We start from the raw sequence: 19,492 nt of genomic DNA on the forward strand, positions 1-19,492 counted from the left end.
CTTTTGGAAAAGAGAGCACAGCAAGCTTAAATCCATTTAATTCATCAAACCAGAGAGGATCCAAAGTAGAAATTGTGTTTAGTCAGTCCTCTGCTGTGACTTGTGTCACTGAACAGCTCTGTCACCCCTATTTACTGCTCATTTATTTGCACAGGGAGGAAGGACAGAAAAGAAAGTCAAGAGATGTATATCCTCAGGAAAAAAGTACCTAAGGTTCCTCCTCCACTGCAGAAAGCAGAAATAAATTAGCCCCTGGTAACACTGACTTTTGATGTAGAAGGTGCTGCTTTCATTGAGTTTGTGTATGAAAAAGCAGATGGTTGTGCTGAATCGTTCTGAGTTGGCCATGGTCATCCTGGGATGTAACTATGGCTACAGATCTTTTTGAAGATCTCTGGTCTATCCAAATCTCCCTGGGAGGCCTCTGCATCCTGGAGGGAGGGAGGACACAGCTCCTCCTGGTTTAGCAGCACTGGCAAAGTTACACAATGTGCATTTACCAGATCATTTCTAAAAACTTTTACAAGCACTGGCCCTAAACTGGAGCCCTGGTGAGCCCCCAGTGGTTCAGGCCACCAGCCTGATGTGACCCTGTTTGCTGCAGCTCTCCAAGCCTGACGCCTCAGCCAATTGCTCACCCAGTGTAGTGATGCCTTTTCCTGGTCTTAAAATCAAGAGTCATACACGGTTAGAAGGGGAAAAAGGGATTTTACCTTGGTATTTATTTTAAGGATCCTTAGGTCCACACGTCCAGGTCATATGCATTGAGATGCACCCCTCTGAGAGTGTCCCCAAAGATCTGGTCTAACATTATAGGTGTTACTAATTAGCAGATCTATCAAAAATTCCCCAATGAGAGGCTCAAGTGAGCCCCCCTCCCCAAGGAACCTTCTCCTGGATGGTTCTATCTTAGTTTACAGAATGTGTTCTGGAGAGGACCTTGGGGTCTGGGGCACACTGATACCTAAAAAAAAAAAAGCACTAGGAATACAGAAGTTGTAAAAAGGTATAACAGGGGTATAAAAGAAAAGGCAAAAATCTTCATGGCATCAGTAGGATGGACTTGGCTGTGCTGGACATTTTGTCTGGAAGGATACTGTGAGAGACAGCATCAAAAGCTTGGCTAAAATCCCAATCCACCACATCATCTTCCATTGGACAACTGGATGGGTGACCTTGCCATGAAAGGTAATCAGGTTGGTAAAGCAGGACTTTCCCCTTGTGAACCCATGCTGGCTGTGACCATGAACTGTGTTTTGTCTCAAGGTCCTTTCCCAGTAACTCCCAGAATAATCTCGTTCATGATTTTACCAGGCACTGAAGTGAGACTGACAGGCCTGTAGTTACCAGAGTTTCCCTCCTTACCAGCTTCCAGTCAACTGGGACCTCCCAAGACCTCAAGACTATTGCAAAATAGTGGCAAGAGGTCCCACAATAACACCAGCCAGTAGCTGTCTTTTGAAGAAACATATGATACAAACTATGATAAACACAAAGGGAATCAAAAAATTCCATGGATGTGAGGAAAGCATAAATATATGCAAGAAAGACAAAAGCTAATGTCTACTTCAAAAGGCAGGACAGTAACAGAAATAAAGGAAAAGATGGGAGAGAACTGTTAGGGATCCAATCTGAACACGGAGTCAAGCAGTACTGTGGAAAAGATGGATGAAATTTTGCCTACTTAATGGACTTGAATGACTTGCCACTCCTAAATTTTCTTAATGATTTGTACACTGTATTAACTGCATCTTAATACGTACAGGTTTTTTGTCATTCCTAGGCAGAAAAAATGAGCAGAACAACAGAAGATAGGAGTTGGCTCTGGGGATTTTGTGGTTAACAATTCTTGAACTCCAGAATTCTGTCAGGCTTGTTCCTGTGACCACTTCCCTATGCCAAGGAAGCTACTCAGTATTGAGTACATAATCTGGAATTTTAAACTGTTAAAACATTGATTGGGTTTCCATAGAGTTTTTAGCTCTCTTATAATGGATTTTCTCACTTTTTCCCTTTATTCAACTTTTGAGGGTGGAGTAATATAAGACTGTGACAATAAAAAAGAGATACTGCTTTAAATAATGTACCTCCTTGGCAACTTTAATGGCAAATTTTTAATTTTTCTGTATTATAAGGTGACACTTGCAGTTTATTTAGGCCTTGGGGTGTACCTACAGTGCTCAGCAATAGGTAATCTGTTCAACAGGCACCTTTATTCTGAGCAGTGGGAGTCTAAGTTTCCCTCTGGCTGTAGGCTGAGTCAAAAGCACCATTTAATTGAATGGTACCTGCACAGACCAGAACTGAATATGAATTTGTATTTGAAAGAAAACATTTTAGTCTGGCATTTACCCATAGATGAACAATTGGATTGTGTGCATGTACGGCCAGAGATGTTTCATTTTCCCTCTGTGAGTGATGACTGAGGAGTGCTCTGAAACTAACAAACATTGAAACCAGAAGCAACATGCATTTGTTGAGTGTCTGCGTAATTAACGTCTGTACTTTGAATATGAATGATTGTTCACCCACTTTGCAAAAAAAAATCATGCTTTTGGTCAAGGAGCAACTTACAGACTTCCATAAGTGTGCTGGGTTTATGAAAATAATTCCATATTTTAAGCTATTTATTTTATCCTGCAAAGATAAATTTTAAGGAAATCTTAATTTTTTTTTTTTTCTTTAAGTATTCATGGAAATTTGTGTTAATTAGTTAGTTTTCATGTCTGGAAAATTAAAGTGTCCCAATACTTGCAATAATATGAAGACAACAGAACTGGGTTTTTATGGAAATGTATTCTATTCTGTAATTAAAACGTGTTTCTATAGAAACACTGGTGTTGAATGTATGGCAGTGCTTTTAATTGAAAGTTTTTTTTAGTTTTGTAACCCGAATAACCTCCAGCTGGAACTTGGGTGTCAAACTCTCCCCTGCCATGAAGTTTTACATAATATGAAGAAGTTAAAATAGCTATTATATTCATTTATATACGCAATTTTTGAGGGGTCTGTAGGCCCGTGCTCATTTGTTTGTGAGACCTGGAACCACCTGGGGAGGCAAAGTGCTTTGAAAATTCTTCTGCTTGAGAAGTACTTCTATAGATTTAGTTTTTTGTTGCCAGAAACTGACTTGTCATAAGAATACTTTGTAGCAGCTGCTTCTTAAATACATGATTTGGAGTCCAGGTTTTGACAGTCCAGTGGTATTACAGTAAGGAGAAATTGCACTATTTTAGAGCTGAAATCATGTTTCAGGTTCACAACAAAATCAATATTTGTTATAAATTAAAGCGACATCTTTACACTGACACAGCCTTATTTGGAATAGTGGAAAAGATGTGGAATTCTACAAAAAGAAGGGCCAAGTCAATGATTTATCTTTTTAAAATTCTGTCCATTCTAGGATTCTGTAATAAAAATCTTAAAACCAGATATTTGACTTAAAAATATTTTGGTCACCACATGCTGACCCAAAGTTTAGCAATGTGATTTTTTTTTTTTTTTGAAGACATGTTAATTTTACGCTGAATAAAAGCCAGTTTTTAGCTCCAAATTTTTCTATCCGAGTGATACAGTGATTCAGACACAAACTGGGTGCTCAAAAAGTGGTGTTCAGAAACCCTGCCCCCAAGGGGTTTCTATGTGCTGCTTCAGCTGTTTATACAAGGGTTGCAGTCTGTCTGATATTGCACACAGCTGCCTGGCAGGTTTTAAAATGCATATTCTTGGTTGTGAACTACTTGGAAGGGAAATACGTACATGAGCTGTAACTTTACAGGGTCAGTTTGAATTACTGGATTATACAGGATTCCCAAGGCCATGAATTATATCAGTTTAGTAAAAAAAACCTCTTTAATCTTTGTGTTTTACTTAAATCCAGTTTTTCAGAGGGATTATGTGTTTACAGAGATTATAAAACATTTAAAAGTAAATTTAGATACACATATTCAGTCAGGAAATCTTAAAATGCCACTTTTGCTGTGGATCTTTTCCTGTTACGTGTGATCAATGCAACTGAAAAATACAAACCTTGTTCCCTGCAGAACATCTCATATCCAGCATCTTAGACTACTGGAAAATGTTCTATTAGGAATGAAAAGACTACAGCACATTTCTAGATCTGTCTCCAACCATGGGACAATGGAAAATGGAAAAGATTTGGAGGCAACATAATGAAACTGCTGTTCAGGTTATGTCAATTCTTCCTCCTTTTCATTTCAAGCTGGAAAGTGCATCCAGTCCTTATCTCAATCAGCAGGTATCACAGCCACAGAGACTTATTCAATACAAAGGATTTTAAGAGTTTAAGGGGAAGGGAATACGCTCACCAAAACAGAAAATCCAATCTTAGATTAGTCTTTTTTGCTTAAAAGTAATAGAAAACAGAAGCTGAGAACATGGACATTAGCTTAATTCATTGTGAGGTTTAGTTGTTGAAAACGTAGCTGTTCTTTCACATATCAGGTGAAATATTATTGAAAACTTCCACATAAGCAGCTCCAGGATATGACAAACAGCAAGTCAACAGCACTAGTCCTGCTCAAAGCAGGTTCAGCTACATCAGGTTCTTGTCCAGATGAATTTTTAATATCTCCAGGGACAGACATTCCTCATCTCCAGACCATCTGTTCCAGTGTTTGACCATCACCATCAAAATACATTTTCCTTATTTTGAGATGGAATTTCTTGTGTTCCAATTGATGTCTCTCATCCTTTCACTGTGAGCACCTGAGACATGCCAGGAGCCACACGTGGGCTCCCTTTTAACTTGTCTACCAGAATCTCCAGGTCCTTTTCTGCGGAGCTGTTTTTTAGCCCACCTGCCCCTGGCTCCATCTCATGCCACCTGAGAGGCACAACACTGTGGTTTTTTCATTGAACTCTCCCCATCAACCCATTCCTCCAGCCTCTAAAAGTGTCCCTGATGAGCAGCCCCACCCTCAGTCTCCTTCATAGAGAGCTCATGGATACTTCACACAAACTAAGAGTCCACGCCATCCTACTGTCTTAAGTTATTCATCAAGTTGTTCACTGGTACTGAATGACCTTATTGGCATCTGACCCCTACCTGGACACTTTGTTACTAATCACCACCTTTTAAACTCTAAAATCCAGGAAAATATCCACCCGGTTTATACTCTACTAATTCAATCCCCATGTAGATTTTCATGTGCAGTTTCTTTAAAGTTTCTAAATCTTCCAGAACTAGAAGGTAAAAAGGATCACAATTCATGTCTAAATAGTATTGAAAATTCTATTAGTTACCTCACCATTTGTATTAAACTCTGGAATAGGCTTAATCTGGATTACAGTCTCCACTGTGAACAAAAAATAGCAAAATACATACTGGACTTCAAATTTTATAAAGGTCTATAAAAATCCACTATTTGGTTCTGAATTGTTGGAAAACACAGTTTGCAGAGTTTAAAAAACCTCTGTTAGCCATGTTATTATGTATCTTCATGTTACATTGTGTGTTTGAGGCTGGCAAGTACAGAACATCATTAATAACTACGATTTATTTTATTTCTATAGGCACCTAGTTATGTATTTAAAAGCTGAGCTTTGAGCCACCAGTTCAGAAATTCTGTGTCTGTGGGATTATAAATATCACAATTCAGGAACAGAAATGCAGTCCACATAGGATTTTAAAAGTCCTCCCACAACCTAGAAAAATACTGTAAATTTGTATAGTGTGGAATTGGTTTGCACTGGCACAATTTGAAGCACATGAATATTAGGGGAAGTATTCCCAATGGTATCTGCTTTGGCTGCATGCTAATTGGATGAAAACAGAAAAGGATGTATTACAGTATCAGTTGCAGAAAAGGAGGCAACAGACTATATATTTATAATATAAGAAAAAGCACTGATAAATAAAAATTTCTTATCCTAGAATGGTTTGGGTTGGAAGGGACTTTAAAGTTCATCTCGTTCTACCCCCTGCCACCAGGAGGGACACCTTCCACTACCCCAGGTTGCTCCAAACCCTGTCCAGCCAGGCCTGGAACACTTCAAGGAATGGGGCAGCCACAGCTTCTCCGAGCTGAGCCAACCTTGCCGGGGTCTCACCACCCTCACCAGGAAGAATTCCTTCTCATTATCCCATCTAACCCTGCCCTCTGGCAGTGGGAAGGCATTCCGCCTTGTCCTGTCAGTCCAGGCCCTTGTTCAAAGGCCCTCTCCAGCTCTCTGCTTTGATCATTTTTATGGTCTCCTCTGGATTTTCTGCACCAGGTCCATGTCCTTATGTTGGAAGTTGCAGGGCTGGAGGCAGCTTGGCCAATGGGGTCTCATGAGAGCAGGGCAGAGGGGCAGAATCCCACCTCCCCTGCTGCCCACACTGCTGGGGAAGCAGCTCAAGACATGGGGGGTTTCTGGAGCCACTTCAGGTTGAGCTTCAACAACCAGCAGCCCAAGTCCTTCTTCCCAGAGCCACTTGCAATCCTTTCTCCCTGCAGTCTGTACTCATGCTTGGGTTTGCCCCGACCCATGTGCAGGACCTTTCACGTGGCCTTGCTGAACTCCATGTGGTTTGCACAGCCCCAGCTTTCCAGCCTGCCCAGGTCCCTCTGGATGCATCCTTTCCCTGCAGCCTGTGAAAGCACATCACAGCTTGGTGTCATCAGCAAACCTGCTGAGGGTACCTTGATCCCACAGTCCATGTCACCAACAAGGGTGTTAAACAGCTCCAGCTGCAATACTGACCCCTGAGGAATGAAATCATCAGTGGACATTGGGTCACTGACCATAACATTCAGAATTTGACCATCCAGCCAATGGCATATCCAGCAAGTGATCCATCTGTCAGATCCACGTGTCTCAAGTTTAGAGACAAGTATGTCGTGTGACACAGTGCCAAATGCTTTGCACAAATCCAGTTAGTTGGTAGCTGAAGCACTGTACAAAACAAGGTACATTTGAGCAGCTTGAAACATAGATTTAGAAGAAACAAAGATTTTAGTTATAGGTTAGCTGTGTTGAAATGAGTTAGAATAGGAAGGAATTTGGGCCCAGCCAGAGTTAATTAAAATAGTTAAGAGAGCTGGACCTAAAATGGCTTTTAAGATGTTAGTAATTGATTACTAAATAATTGATGATCTGTCATTTGTATGTTTGCTTAGCTGTGCTTAGAGCGAGGAACAGAAACATTGATAAGTTGGTCTAAAAAAAAAAAGAACAATTACCAATTTCCTCCCTCTGCGAGAACCTATTCAAAAGTCACGCAAGAGGAAATTTGGAGTTCACTAAAGTAAATAGGATTGTTAAAGTTCAGAAAGGCCAAAAAGGTCAAAATGAGGGAGAGGAGCTTACTTCATCTATTTGGGACCACTGACCCAATTCCAGACCAGCAACTCAATTCAGAGCACACATTAATGACATTTAAGCTCGTTTCCATACGAAGCGGAGAATGGGAGGTGTTAATGTTATGAATATGCATTTGTATTTTGGATATTCATAATTTTTTTAAATAAAAAGCTTTGTGTTTGCTTGGGTCGGGGCGCTGCGTCTTAGGGAGCCTTCCCACACGGTGCCTGGCGCCAAATAAACATACACTTTCTAACTCTAAACTGTTAGAGAGTTTTTGTTCATCCCAGCTGGATATCGATACTAGATCGATAGTCATATTTTGGTAAATCAAGCTGATGCCTTTTACTGAGCAAATGGTATTAACACCACCATGTGGTAAAAGTGACTGATGTCAAGGTTAGTGGTTTCTCTCCCTCTAATGGATCACCCTCTTCACCTGCTCTAAGTAATGAAACTAGAACAAGCTATGGAATATGCAAAGCTCAGCAGCAACCCTTACACATTACATGAAACTCTGGCGTGCACAGCTGTTTATGTTTTGTCAGAGCAGTGTTTAGGGAGGGAGGACAAATTAGATATAGCCATGGGGGAAAGAGAAGGTGCAAATGAGATTTAATCCATTCACATGAAACTAATGGCAATGTATCAAGTACATAACAGGCTCGGTGATTCATCCAGGATAACTCTTCTCTATTTTCTTGAACTTTTTTTTTTAATCTTCTTTTCTTTTTCAGTTTTCTAAAACAGCCTTTAAATTATCTGAGAAGGCTCTCGGAGATGTAGAAGATGACACAAGTTATAGCTGGTGAAATGAAAACACTTTTTAGTCTTCTTCTGACTTAAATAGTACCTCAGAGAGAAAGAAAAATATGGTTGTTCTTCAGAGTATTTAGCCTGTACAGTGGTATGTAAACATGCATATTATGCTATTCCATTTTCTACTGTATGAAAAATTACTGTAGGGTGAACCTCCATGTTTCCTCCACAGGAGAAAACCCAGCTGATGGCAACAATCCTTCTGTCCCTTGCAGTTCCTCCTTATTTCTACACATACCAACCGAACTGGATGTCAGTCCTTCAAACACACTAAATCCCGAGGGCTGTTCGTGATGGCAAAGTACAGAACAGGTTGTAGGCAGGCTTGTAATTTTCTTTGCCACTCTCTTCTGTCTTTTACCAAAATCTGTCAACGTAGTCTTGTTACCAGAAACGGGTAAAACTACGAACCCTTTAACTCCAAGGTAGCATTAAGAAGCAGGCATTCTTCCTACAGAATACGCATTGTGTGGTTCCACAGGCCAGTGGTTTTTGAAGAACAAGCATTGTATGAACTCACCAGCTACAATTTAGAATCTGGCAACATTCTCCCCCTTTAAGGCTTGGGAAGCTTGTTTTCACTTCAAATCTTTCTCACTTAATTTCTTTGCTAACCTCACAGAAGTTCCTCACCTTGCATTAGCAGTCATGTTTTTATCGCAGTCTAAAGCATCATAATTGCAGTTATTTGTGCAATTACAACCGTACTTTGCAAAAATTCAACCAGTCAGAGAAGATCCAAGTTCTTTCAATGTTTTATTTAACCATCCCTTTTCTAATCCTGTTCTTAATTCTCTAGAATTAAGCTAGATACAGCAATAGATTTTAATCTCTGATTATCCAGTTTAGCAGTCACATTGGAAACATGCACACAAGTGTTGTTGCTTAAATTCAAATGACTGCACACTCTATTTTCATATAACAACAATAAATCGGAAGCAAATCTGTTTCCTAGGCTCATTTTAGTAGTTGCTTGCAGTTTTTCTTTTTTTTCAACAAATCCTAATTGAGTTGCATTAGCTAAAGTTTCCATTTGTCCATGTGTCCATCACGAGGAATCCTCTCCTTGTGTTCCTTTCAAATTTGCATAGGTGTTATTTCCTTCCCACATGTGTTCCCATATTTTTGTCAAATTACCCACTAAGATTCCCCATGGAACCGGATTTTCTGCTGAGGTTGATATTGGCAAGCAGGCCATTACAGAACTCTAAGCAAAAACACCAGTAACACAACTGCCCCCCACAAAAAATAAAATAGAAAACAGTCTTGTCTCCTTCATAATTTCGTGCATAAAGGATTATCTGCCAGTTCACAATGACAGGGGATTTCTGGTTTTACCCATGTGGGATGAAGCAAAGGCTGTCCCCTCAGGGAGGGATTTCTTCCTGATGTCTAATCTAAATCTCCTTCACCTTAAAGATAACAGAAAGGAAGATAAAGGTTGAAATCTGAAAAACAGGGGTTTAGAGGTATTTCAGTAACATGTAAAAGTGCAGTTCAGGAGCTGCTTTGAAATGTCATGTAAAATAATTGGGGAGGATAATCCCAATCTCTGGACAACCTGCACCAGTGCTTAAACTCCAGTGTTCTTAAAGTAAATTGCAAAGACTGAAGCATGTTAAACAGTGCTGGAATTAACATAAATTCCTGTCTCAGTAAATTGTTGCCTTAAGAATACATCCTAACCACTCACTGAACAAAATTAAATTGCAGTTCAAGGGATAGTTTATGATTACTGCTAAAACCCTGTGTTAAATTACTTCACACCTGTATCATCTATATTTGATCCGATATGTAGATTTAGAAATGTTAGATACAGGGTGAAGCATATAAGGGTTTAAAAATGAAGTACCCAGCTGATGTTTATAATCATAAAAGTAATGTTCAAAGATTGTATTATACTAAGAATATGGCAAATGCTATGCTGTAATAACACGTTTTTAATTCTCAGAGGGGTTGTTTCAAGCAACTAAGACTAATCCAGATAATTTTTTCCCTTGAAGGCTTATATTATCTTGAGGAAGCCTGGTAGATGTTTCCATGTATAAAATAGTTTTTTCTGGAAAAAACTCTGCTGTTATAAGACTTAGGTGAAATATATGGCAATGTATTTTTACATTGAAGAATGAACATGGAAATCAAAACCACATAAGTATATTTGCAAATGCATTTAGTAATATCAAAGACATTCCATTTTCCTCTTTCACATCCACTGTAAAAAAACCTGCCCAATAAAGATGTTTGATAGACAACCCTGGCAATAAATGTCTCATTTGGAAAATACATGAGGTGTTTGTACTTGCAAATTTCACTTTTACTTTAAAACACTTAAAGGAATTCTTTTGCAATTTTCTACTAGTATCTAAAAATAAGGAGGTAAAATTAATAAGTAATATGGGTACTAGAGTCATCTTCCAAAATATGAGATTGAATGCATAAGTTTGTAGGATGCTTTCATAAATAAAGCATTTGATATTCCCTCGCTAGAAGTTTGCAGAATGAGTAAGAAAAAGCAAAAGGAAGTGTGAAATAGGCAGCAGCTCCATGCCTTTGGAGGGGAGAATGAGAAGACTAAATTAAATTAAAATTATTTAATCAAATTTAATTAACTAAATGTAAGAGCTATTCTTATTTCAAATCCCAGTTCAGTGACCTTATTTTGGAACTTGCTGGTTTGGGGTTTCTTTTGCCCTTCTTTTTCTTGGTGGTACCTCTGAGTTCATAAACCTTTGCATTTAAATTGAATATATTGTTGAAATTGCAGGGAAACCTCCTCTAGAGAAATAAAAGCAGAAATACCACTGTTATTAATTAATTAAATTAGAGTTAATTCAGTTATAGATGTGTGTCAAGAAAGCAGAAGTTAAGACTTGATTTTGTCCTATTTGTAAATTAAAATGACCAATGTGGTACTGTTAATTTGTTCTTGATTAATACCAGAGAAAATACTCTTCCAATTGATCTCTTTCCTGGTTGTAACATAAGCAGTTCTTACCATGGATGAAAATTTTCCCTCTAGAACAATTTTAGGATAGTTTCAGCAGCCAGAGTAGCAGAAAAATTGAAAATAAGATGCTTTATTCCAGAGATTAGTATGTGCAATTTATAGTTATCACTCCCAGGAGGCAGCTTCTTTATTTGCATACAGTTCTTACCATCTAAAAAACTATCCAAGCGTTCATGAGGCTGCAATTATTTGCCACTTTTGTGTTATATTCGAGTTTAGTTTCTGAAATGTTTGCCCTAGTGGACTTCATTCACCTAGGCACACGGAACTAATTAATAGAATAGCAGAACTCCAAACAGATTCCTGAATTCTCGAGATTTTAACATCTTTCTTTGGATCCTTTTCCCAGAACAGGGAAGGCTTTCTAGTTACTAATATTTGGAAATAGATATACAGACCCTTTGGAAAATACTTTACAGCAGTACTCTGCATTTATTTTACTGATTAAAAAGACAGGAATCATTCCTTCCTTCAGTGGCTCTTATTAACTTCTTTGGAAAAATTTGTAGGAAAGATGGTCTTACAACATTCAGCCAGGTTTTTCATGCAGGAATTTATTCTTCTTGCAGTAAAGACCCATTTAAAAAAAGGGAAAAATTGGAAGGATAAGTAAGATGTGAATGTCATGGTTTGCTCCCTTTTCTCTGGCATCACAGTGGCTCCTGACAGGGCAACCTCAGCTGACTCATTCCCTAAATTCAGAGTCCTCCAGCAGAAATAAGGGTTTGAAAACAGCTAATTTAGGACTTCTTTGCCCAGAACCCTTTACCTACAGCTGATCACTTGCACAGCCCTTACAGTTTCCAGTGTTTCCACATGGACATTCTAAAAGTAGTATAGTGGACTGAGAAACTGAGAAAAGTGTCTCTGATTTCAGGTGATTGAGCTACCTTTTCACTTAGTGCAATGAGGAGAGTTTGGGTAATAGTTCAAGAACTAAAATGTAGCTAACATAAATAACACCTAAGTTATAGTTTATCCATCAAAGTGTAGATATGATTTGGATTTTTAAATTATAATTATATATTTTTAAAATAATTAAAATGATTTAATTTTGAAGAAAACCCAATATTGTATTGTTCGGATATCTATAAAGCTCAAAATGTGCTAATTATTTTATAGAATTGGCTTAAGTGTAGCATATTCTGTGTTGAACGAAGAGGAAGAATACTAATAATGAAAACAAATATATTTATTAAATTGAAATAGAATGTAACTTGTTTGTTAACATTTTAGTTTACAGGTTAAAAAATTCAATTCCTAAGAATGTAATAATAAAATTTTGAGGCAGCTGATACATGTTAACATTCAGCTAGATTACTGGACACTAAAGTCTTAAAGTCTTAAGGGACTTAAAGCCCAAAGTCCTATAAAGACTGGAAGTCCTAAAGTGTAGACATTTGCTTTGAGATTCTTCAATGAAAGGTCTATGAATATTAAAATTAACTGTATTTAATACTTTGGTATTTTTTTCACTCCCATGCATTTGTTAATGTCATCGATTAAAGACTAATATGCATGCTGAGTTTTCTTGATTCCTTTGGCTTATGACAAAGCCTAAGCACTAGTTAACTAAAACTTTGAGCATGTTAAGAAAGCTGGAGATAATCTGTGGTTTATTTTGTAGATAAAATAGATATATGCTTCAATCCAATTTGCAAGCACTGAAAATAAGTTAATTATAAAATAGTACAAGGAGGCAGATTTGTGTTTCAGAATTTTAGGGGGTGCAGACAAATAAAACTTGTACCAGCGCAAGTTCTCATCCTGATGGGAACAGATAATCTGTAAGAATTCTCTTGCAAATTTAATTTTTTCAATCCACACCATTACAGTTGTGCTCCAACATCCAAATTTTAACTACTGTTGTTGTTGGTTTTGCTGTCGCTGTTTTCCCTAGTGACTGTAATCATATTTTTTAGAAAAAAAAGGTAGGGATCAAATTTTTCAGTGTCTGACATGAGTAATACATCAAGAAAACTAGTTAAAGCCTCACAGGTCTCTCTGCTCAAGGCAGCTTATGGCCTTGCCAGCCAGAGTGATTTAATTGACAAAGAATGGATTGGGATGGATTATTCCTAAAAGGATGTTCTGTCTAGAACCTCCTTATCTGAAGTGTTCCACTTGCCATCATTTACTTCAGCCTGCTTATCTAACAGAGTTTTGGTGAAGAACAAGTTGCACAGACTAGAGGTACATAAACTCTGCAACTGGCCCATTTGTAAAGACCACCTCTGCTGCTCCTAAAGCTGTAGCAAGAAACCACTTCTCTTCCCAGATGGAAATTGTAGTTCTAGTTATTTCTGTGCCAGTAGGCTTGGTTACCAGAAAAGACTGAGGAAAATTTTGGTAGCTCTTGAAAATCCAATGAAAGTCACTTTTGAGTTAATCTTTGGTGTTATCTGGCCCAGTAATTTTATCAGGTTGTTAACTTTCAAGTAAAAAAAGTCATTTCTGTGCTTGAAAATATATCAAGATTGTTTGTTTTATGAATAACATTAATGACACAAAGGTACTGCAAGAAATAGTGTCTTGTTGCTTTTTTTAAAACTCCATTCAGTGAAATAACTTCTTCAATGTATTTGAAACTATCAAAAATATGTCCATTTGCATCCCATACCTTGAAATGCATACTTCAATTTCTCTCACAAACACTGTGGAATATTTTCTCTGTAAGTGTGTGTCTCCCAGTTTTCACTGGAGCTAATAAACCCAGTTTTAAAAAACATGTGGGTTTATGAGGCCAGGGCACATATTTTCTATGTTCTCATGCTCACATGCTTCTTGGGAGATAAATACTCTTTGTTTCCCTTTATTCATATGTGGGGTCATTCCTGAGTGGAATGTGGACTATGATTGTGTGTCAGTCCACCTTTATAACAAATCCACAAGGTGCAAATTTCCTTGATGGATCTTAGCACATAATAAAGATGTATGTTGCATACAGCCAGAGTAAGCTGCTGAAGTTTAATAAGGTTGCTTTGAAATAGCACTTTGGGTTTTACTGAGCTAGGGAGAGAGTATTCAAAATTTTCTCCTTTATTTTATGTAGTAAGAAGTAAAGGGGGAGCTGGGGGGAATGAAACTTTTTTTTAAATTGCATTTAGCAAAATAGTTCAGTATTTAATCAGTTCAGGAGCAAGGATTCTACGATGGGGTTACAGCACTGGTGAATGAGGGAAGAGTGACTAACAGCATCCATCTAGGCTTGTGCAAAGCATTTGATACCATTTGTGTCCCTAAACTAGAGGGAAACAGATGGATTTGATCTGTGGACCACTTAGTAAATAAGGCTGGATGGTCACACTCAGAGAGTTGTGGCCAATGGCTCGATGTCCAGGTGCAGAGGAGGGATGAGTGGTGTCTTTCAGGGGTCCATACAGGGATCAATGGTGTTTAATATCTTTGTCAGTGACATGGACAGTGGGATGGAGGGCACTCAGCAGGTTTGCAGATGACACTGAGCTGTGTGGGCAGTCCCATGCTGGAGGGCTGGGATGCCATCCCAAGAGACCCAGACAGACTGGAGAGGTGGGCCTGTGAGAACTTCAGGAGGTTCAACAAAGCAAAGTGCAAGGTCCCACACCTGGGTCAGGGCATTCCCAAACATGGATACAGGCTGTGCCATGAGTAGATTGAGTATCCCTGCAGAGAAGGACTTGGGGCTGGTGGTTGATGCAAAACTGAATATGAGCCTACAGAGTGTACTCACAGCCCAGAAAGACATTCACATCCTGGGCTGTATCAGAAATGTGTCCAGAGGATTGAGGGAAGAGGTTCCATCCCTTTACTCTGCTCTCTGAAACCCCACCCGTGTCCAGCTCTGGGTCACCAGTGCAAGAATGATGACTCTGCTCAAGTGGGTCCAGACAAGGGCAACAAAGATGCTCAGGAGCTGCAAAACCTCATATGTAAAGGTGCTGAGAGTTGGAGTTGCTTATCTTAGAGAAGAGAAAGCTCCAGGAAGGGGGCCCACAGGAAGTATGGAGAGGGACTCCTTATCATGCAGTGTAGTGATAAGAGGAGGGGTAAAAGTTTCAAGCTGAAAGGATAGACTTAGATTTGGTATTAAGAAGAAAATCTTCCCTGTGAGCCACTGGCACAGGTTGCCCAGAGAAGCTGGCAAAGGTTGCACAGCACCATCCCTGGAAAAGTCCAAGGCCAGGTTGGATGGGGCTTGGAGCAACCTGCAATAGTGGAAGGTGTCCCTGCCTGTTATGGTCTGGTTACTAAAAATCTTAGAGAGATGCCTCTGTCCCAGTTAAGGTGCAAATGAAACTACATGCCTGAAATAATTGAACAATAGTGTCCCTTATCTCGTCTCAAGTTCCCTTAGGGGGCTTAGTTCATAGTCTAAGGTTCCAGTCAGGAGACATATTCAGCGTGGGGTGGGCTTAAACAGTTTTGCTATAATGGGCAAAAGTCCTTCATCACAACGTTTGTAAGCCATGAACGAGGACATTTCAGTCTCTGACACTGCCCATGGCAGGGGGTAGAGCAAGATGGGTTTTAAAGGTCCTTTCCAACCTGTTCTGTGATTCTCTGACTATGTGATTGCCTGATTCCACAATTCCATGATTTATTCCTTTTTGGTTTCAATCAGCTCCAGTCCTATATTTTTTTTTCTTACAAACACTCTTTTCCCCTTTATGAAAAGTTTAAAAAGCCATATGGAGTATTTGCACAGGTGAGAGAAGCCGTTTAATCATCACTTGTGTTTCCTATCTTCCTGACATCCTTGGGTATAAAATCACCTTGATTTCTGCAGCCATGTATTGATAAACAGAGAAGCCAGCATATAGACAGGATGCCAGGCAATGAACACTGAGAAGATGGTGTATTTACCATATATTGATTATTCAGATGGGAGAGCAGACTGCCCAGTAATCACATTGTAAAAAGCACACCTCTGAGCCTGATTATATGAGAAAAATCTGTGACATTGCTAAATAATTGTGATTTTCTGTGTCACATTTACAAAGGTGTTAATATTACTACCGACATAAAATAAGACCAAAATAATATACAAGTATAAAAAATGTACTTTATGTACAATCTGCAGTTGTAAGATACATATTAATAGAGTGGGGAATTTTAAGCTGTTAGCAATAAACATTTAGGGAAAAAAAAAGAAATTATGTCATACTGCTCTTTCACCTTCAGCTCAGCAAGAATCTGTAGCAAGCTTTATTTTGCCTGTGATGCTTCAAAACCAAGAGCAGTTATAACTCGTTGCAGATATGGATTTGAAAGCTCAGCATGTTTATGTCATGGTTAAGGCTCTTCAAATTAGTTTTCCTGCAACAGCTTGGTCTTAAAGCTCCACTCAGATATAAGGATTGCAGTAACTATACTTTCATTCACTTGAAGTACTAAGTGTTGTAGTCATGTTCGTCCTCAGGGTTATTGCTCCACAGACTATTAACAACTGATAGTTGTTGGAAAAACAACCATTAAACTACAGCTCAGTTCCTAGTGACTTACTAGTAATGGATATGTTATAAAATCATTAGCCAAGGTATCTGCTGAACTGCCTGAAATGTGATATATTCTCCATAAACAAGTCCTGCAAGCAAATTTTGTTTGCTCTTTTCAAATGCCTTTAATTCCTTAAAGTAGTTGCTAAAATCTTACACAAAAAGAACAATTTTAAGAGGTTGAGATTTAACAATTTTCCCAATCTTGTCAGTGATTTAGTTAAGATGGAGCTATGACCTGTGAGCAGGGATTCTGATCTCAGTTCTGTTGATGCAAGCTCATAATAAATACAGTGAGGGAACACGTATAAAATATAGGAACATCTCCAGAACAGAATATCTGTCAGAGCCGAATTAAGCCCACTTCTAAGTATTGAATCATGTCCCTGCATGTAAGCAGCCAGACCTGCCATCCAGCTTGGGCATAGCAGCATTGGAAAGAGTGTGTTATGGCATCCAGCAAAACCTCTTTTAAGCCTGTTCCATGTCTTTCTTGCTCAGGTAACACATCCATACCTGCTCTTAAACATGCCAGGTCCCCACGGCACTGCAGCTGAGATGGAGACATCCTTATGGCTTAGAAATCTGTCCCAGTTTCTTCAAGACTGATTCTTAGCCACTCATTCCAAACTGTGAGCAGCAATTACCAAAAATAATGATGTTGTATTACTCGTACAACTACCAGCATGCCAATGTAAGTGGTCCAGTACGTGCTCTTCAGCAGACCAAATATTCAAACATGATTCATGGTGTTTATAAGCTAGTAAATTTTACAGAGTCCTAGCCAAGCAGTGTTGCTAACTTGATGCACCTATAATGAGCTGACCATCTCTCATTTTCTCTGAGGTTGTTTATTACTGTAATAGGGCCTCTTACTCATTAAATCTTGTCAACATGACTGATGCTTAATACAGTAGCTAAAAGATTATTAAGAAAAATGACTATCAAGAACATGATGGAACAAATAAACCCTTCTGCTGAAGGTGTCTTTTGGGGAAGAATCTCATTTTAATACCATGTGAAGATTTGGTTAATTGTTGCTGCCCAAATACACGATTCCGAGAAGACTCCAACAAAAGGAAATCAAGAGGCTGAATGAAATTTGAGCAGCACAAAAATAACACTGTAAAGTTTGTAAAAATAGTAAGGAAAGTGAAATTATTTCAGCAAAAAGATCAGTTGAAAGTACTGAGCAGGTACATCAAGCAGGTCTGCTCCACAAACCAGGGCTTGTAGGCAGCAAGTGCCACAGGTCTCCTGAATGCCCCTCTGCTCACATCTGAGCTCCACAGTGGCAGAAGACACTCTTAAGTGTAGCGTGATTTGTTATTTGCAAATTTTTGTTCTACAAAAAAAAAAAGAGTAGCAGACTCAAATGAGGGAGATAAGCAACATTTGAAAATAGATCTGAAAACAAATTAAGCCATTAACGGTTCTGTTCCACCTCAGGAGCAACAGTTCTCAGCACAAACTGCTGCAGCGTGAGTCCCTCCCACGGGCACACAGTCCCCCCAAAACTGCTGCGGCGTGGGTCACTCTTCCACGGGGTGCACTCCTCCAAGGCCAGGCTGCTCCAGCCTGGGAGCGGGGCACCCTCTCTCCATCGGGTCTCCCACTGGAGCACAGCCTCCTCCAGGCATCCACCTGCTCTGGCATGGACACCTCCCCCGTGGGCTGCGGATGTATGTCTGCATCCCCCGTGGATCCCCAGGGGCTGTGGGTGGATCTCTGCATCCCCCACCGGGGGCTTGGGGGTGACCTCTGCATCCCCCGTGGATCCCCATCGGCTGCACTGGCACAGCTGCTTCACCACGATCTTCACCACGGCCTGCAGAGGAATCTGGGCTCCGGTGCCCAGGGCACCTCCTGCCCCTCCTTCTCCACTGACTTTGGTGTCTCTTTGTTGTTCCCCAATCACGTTCTCACTCCTACTCTGGCTGGAATTAAAACTGCACCACAAACTTTCTTCTCAAATCTGTTATCACAGAGGTGTTAGCAGCCTCTGCAATTGGCCCAGCCTTGGCCAGCAGCTTGTCCATCTTTAGAGCCATCAGGGATTGGCTCTGTCAGACACAGTGGAAGCTTCCAGCAGCTTCTCACAGCAGCCCCCTCCGTGGCCCCCCGCCTGCAAAATCAGCATAAGAGTATACAGCAGAATTAATTAAGGCTCTTTCCTATCAGTCTTCTTAATTTTTTTAATTCACCTAGCTGATTAATAGTCAAGGTATCATTACTAGTCATACTATCATCATTCATGTTGTGTGAGGCTTACATTTCTGAGTGTTCAATATAATGTGACTTCAACAAAGGGTCACAGTTATTTTAATACTGACAGTATAATCAGTATAATTGTGATTTATTAGGATAATTCACTGTTCACTGCATTTTAATAACCTTTTTTAATGAGAATCAAGAATTGGGCTAACATCCTATATAAAGGATGTTACTTAAGGGTATGATCTGGGGAATGGTGTAGGTCAGATTCTTATCTGCTTTAGTTTTGGTTACAGTCAGAGATTAATGTTGAATTATTTGAACTGAGCAACTGGCACACAATTAGAAAATGTGCTCTGGATTTATGGATCTGGAAACATAATGGGACCTAATTTCTCCCAAAAGTTTCTGAAGTGATTCATTTTGTTGGATTCATTAGCTACTATTGTGATCTTAATGATAGATTTTTTCAGTGCTCATGTTCTCTTTGAGGCATCCTGCTGTTGTTTATGAACAATATTAAATCTCCACTGAGACAGTGTTTAGCTCACCCTGTGCTATCTGTTTTTCTGAGTACACGTATCATTTGTAACAAAGAAGTTAAAACTCCTGTTGTGGACCAATTTGCAACAGTACACAACCATCGAGGATTCGTTCGATACCCCGA

The sequence above is a fragment of the Corvus brachyrhynchos genome, unplaced genomic scaffold (assembly GCF_000691975.1).
Source record: "Corvus brachyrhynchos isolate BGI_N302 unplaced genomic scaffold, ASM69197v1 scaffold466, whole genome shotgun sequence".
Taxonomy (NCBI): Eukaryota; Metazoa; Chordata; class Aves; order Passeriformes; family Corvidae; genus Corvus; species Corvus brachyrhynchos.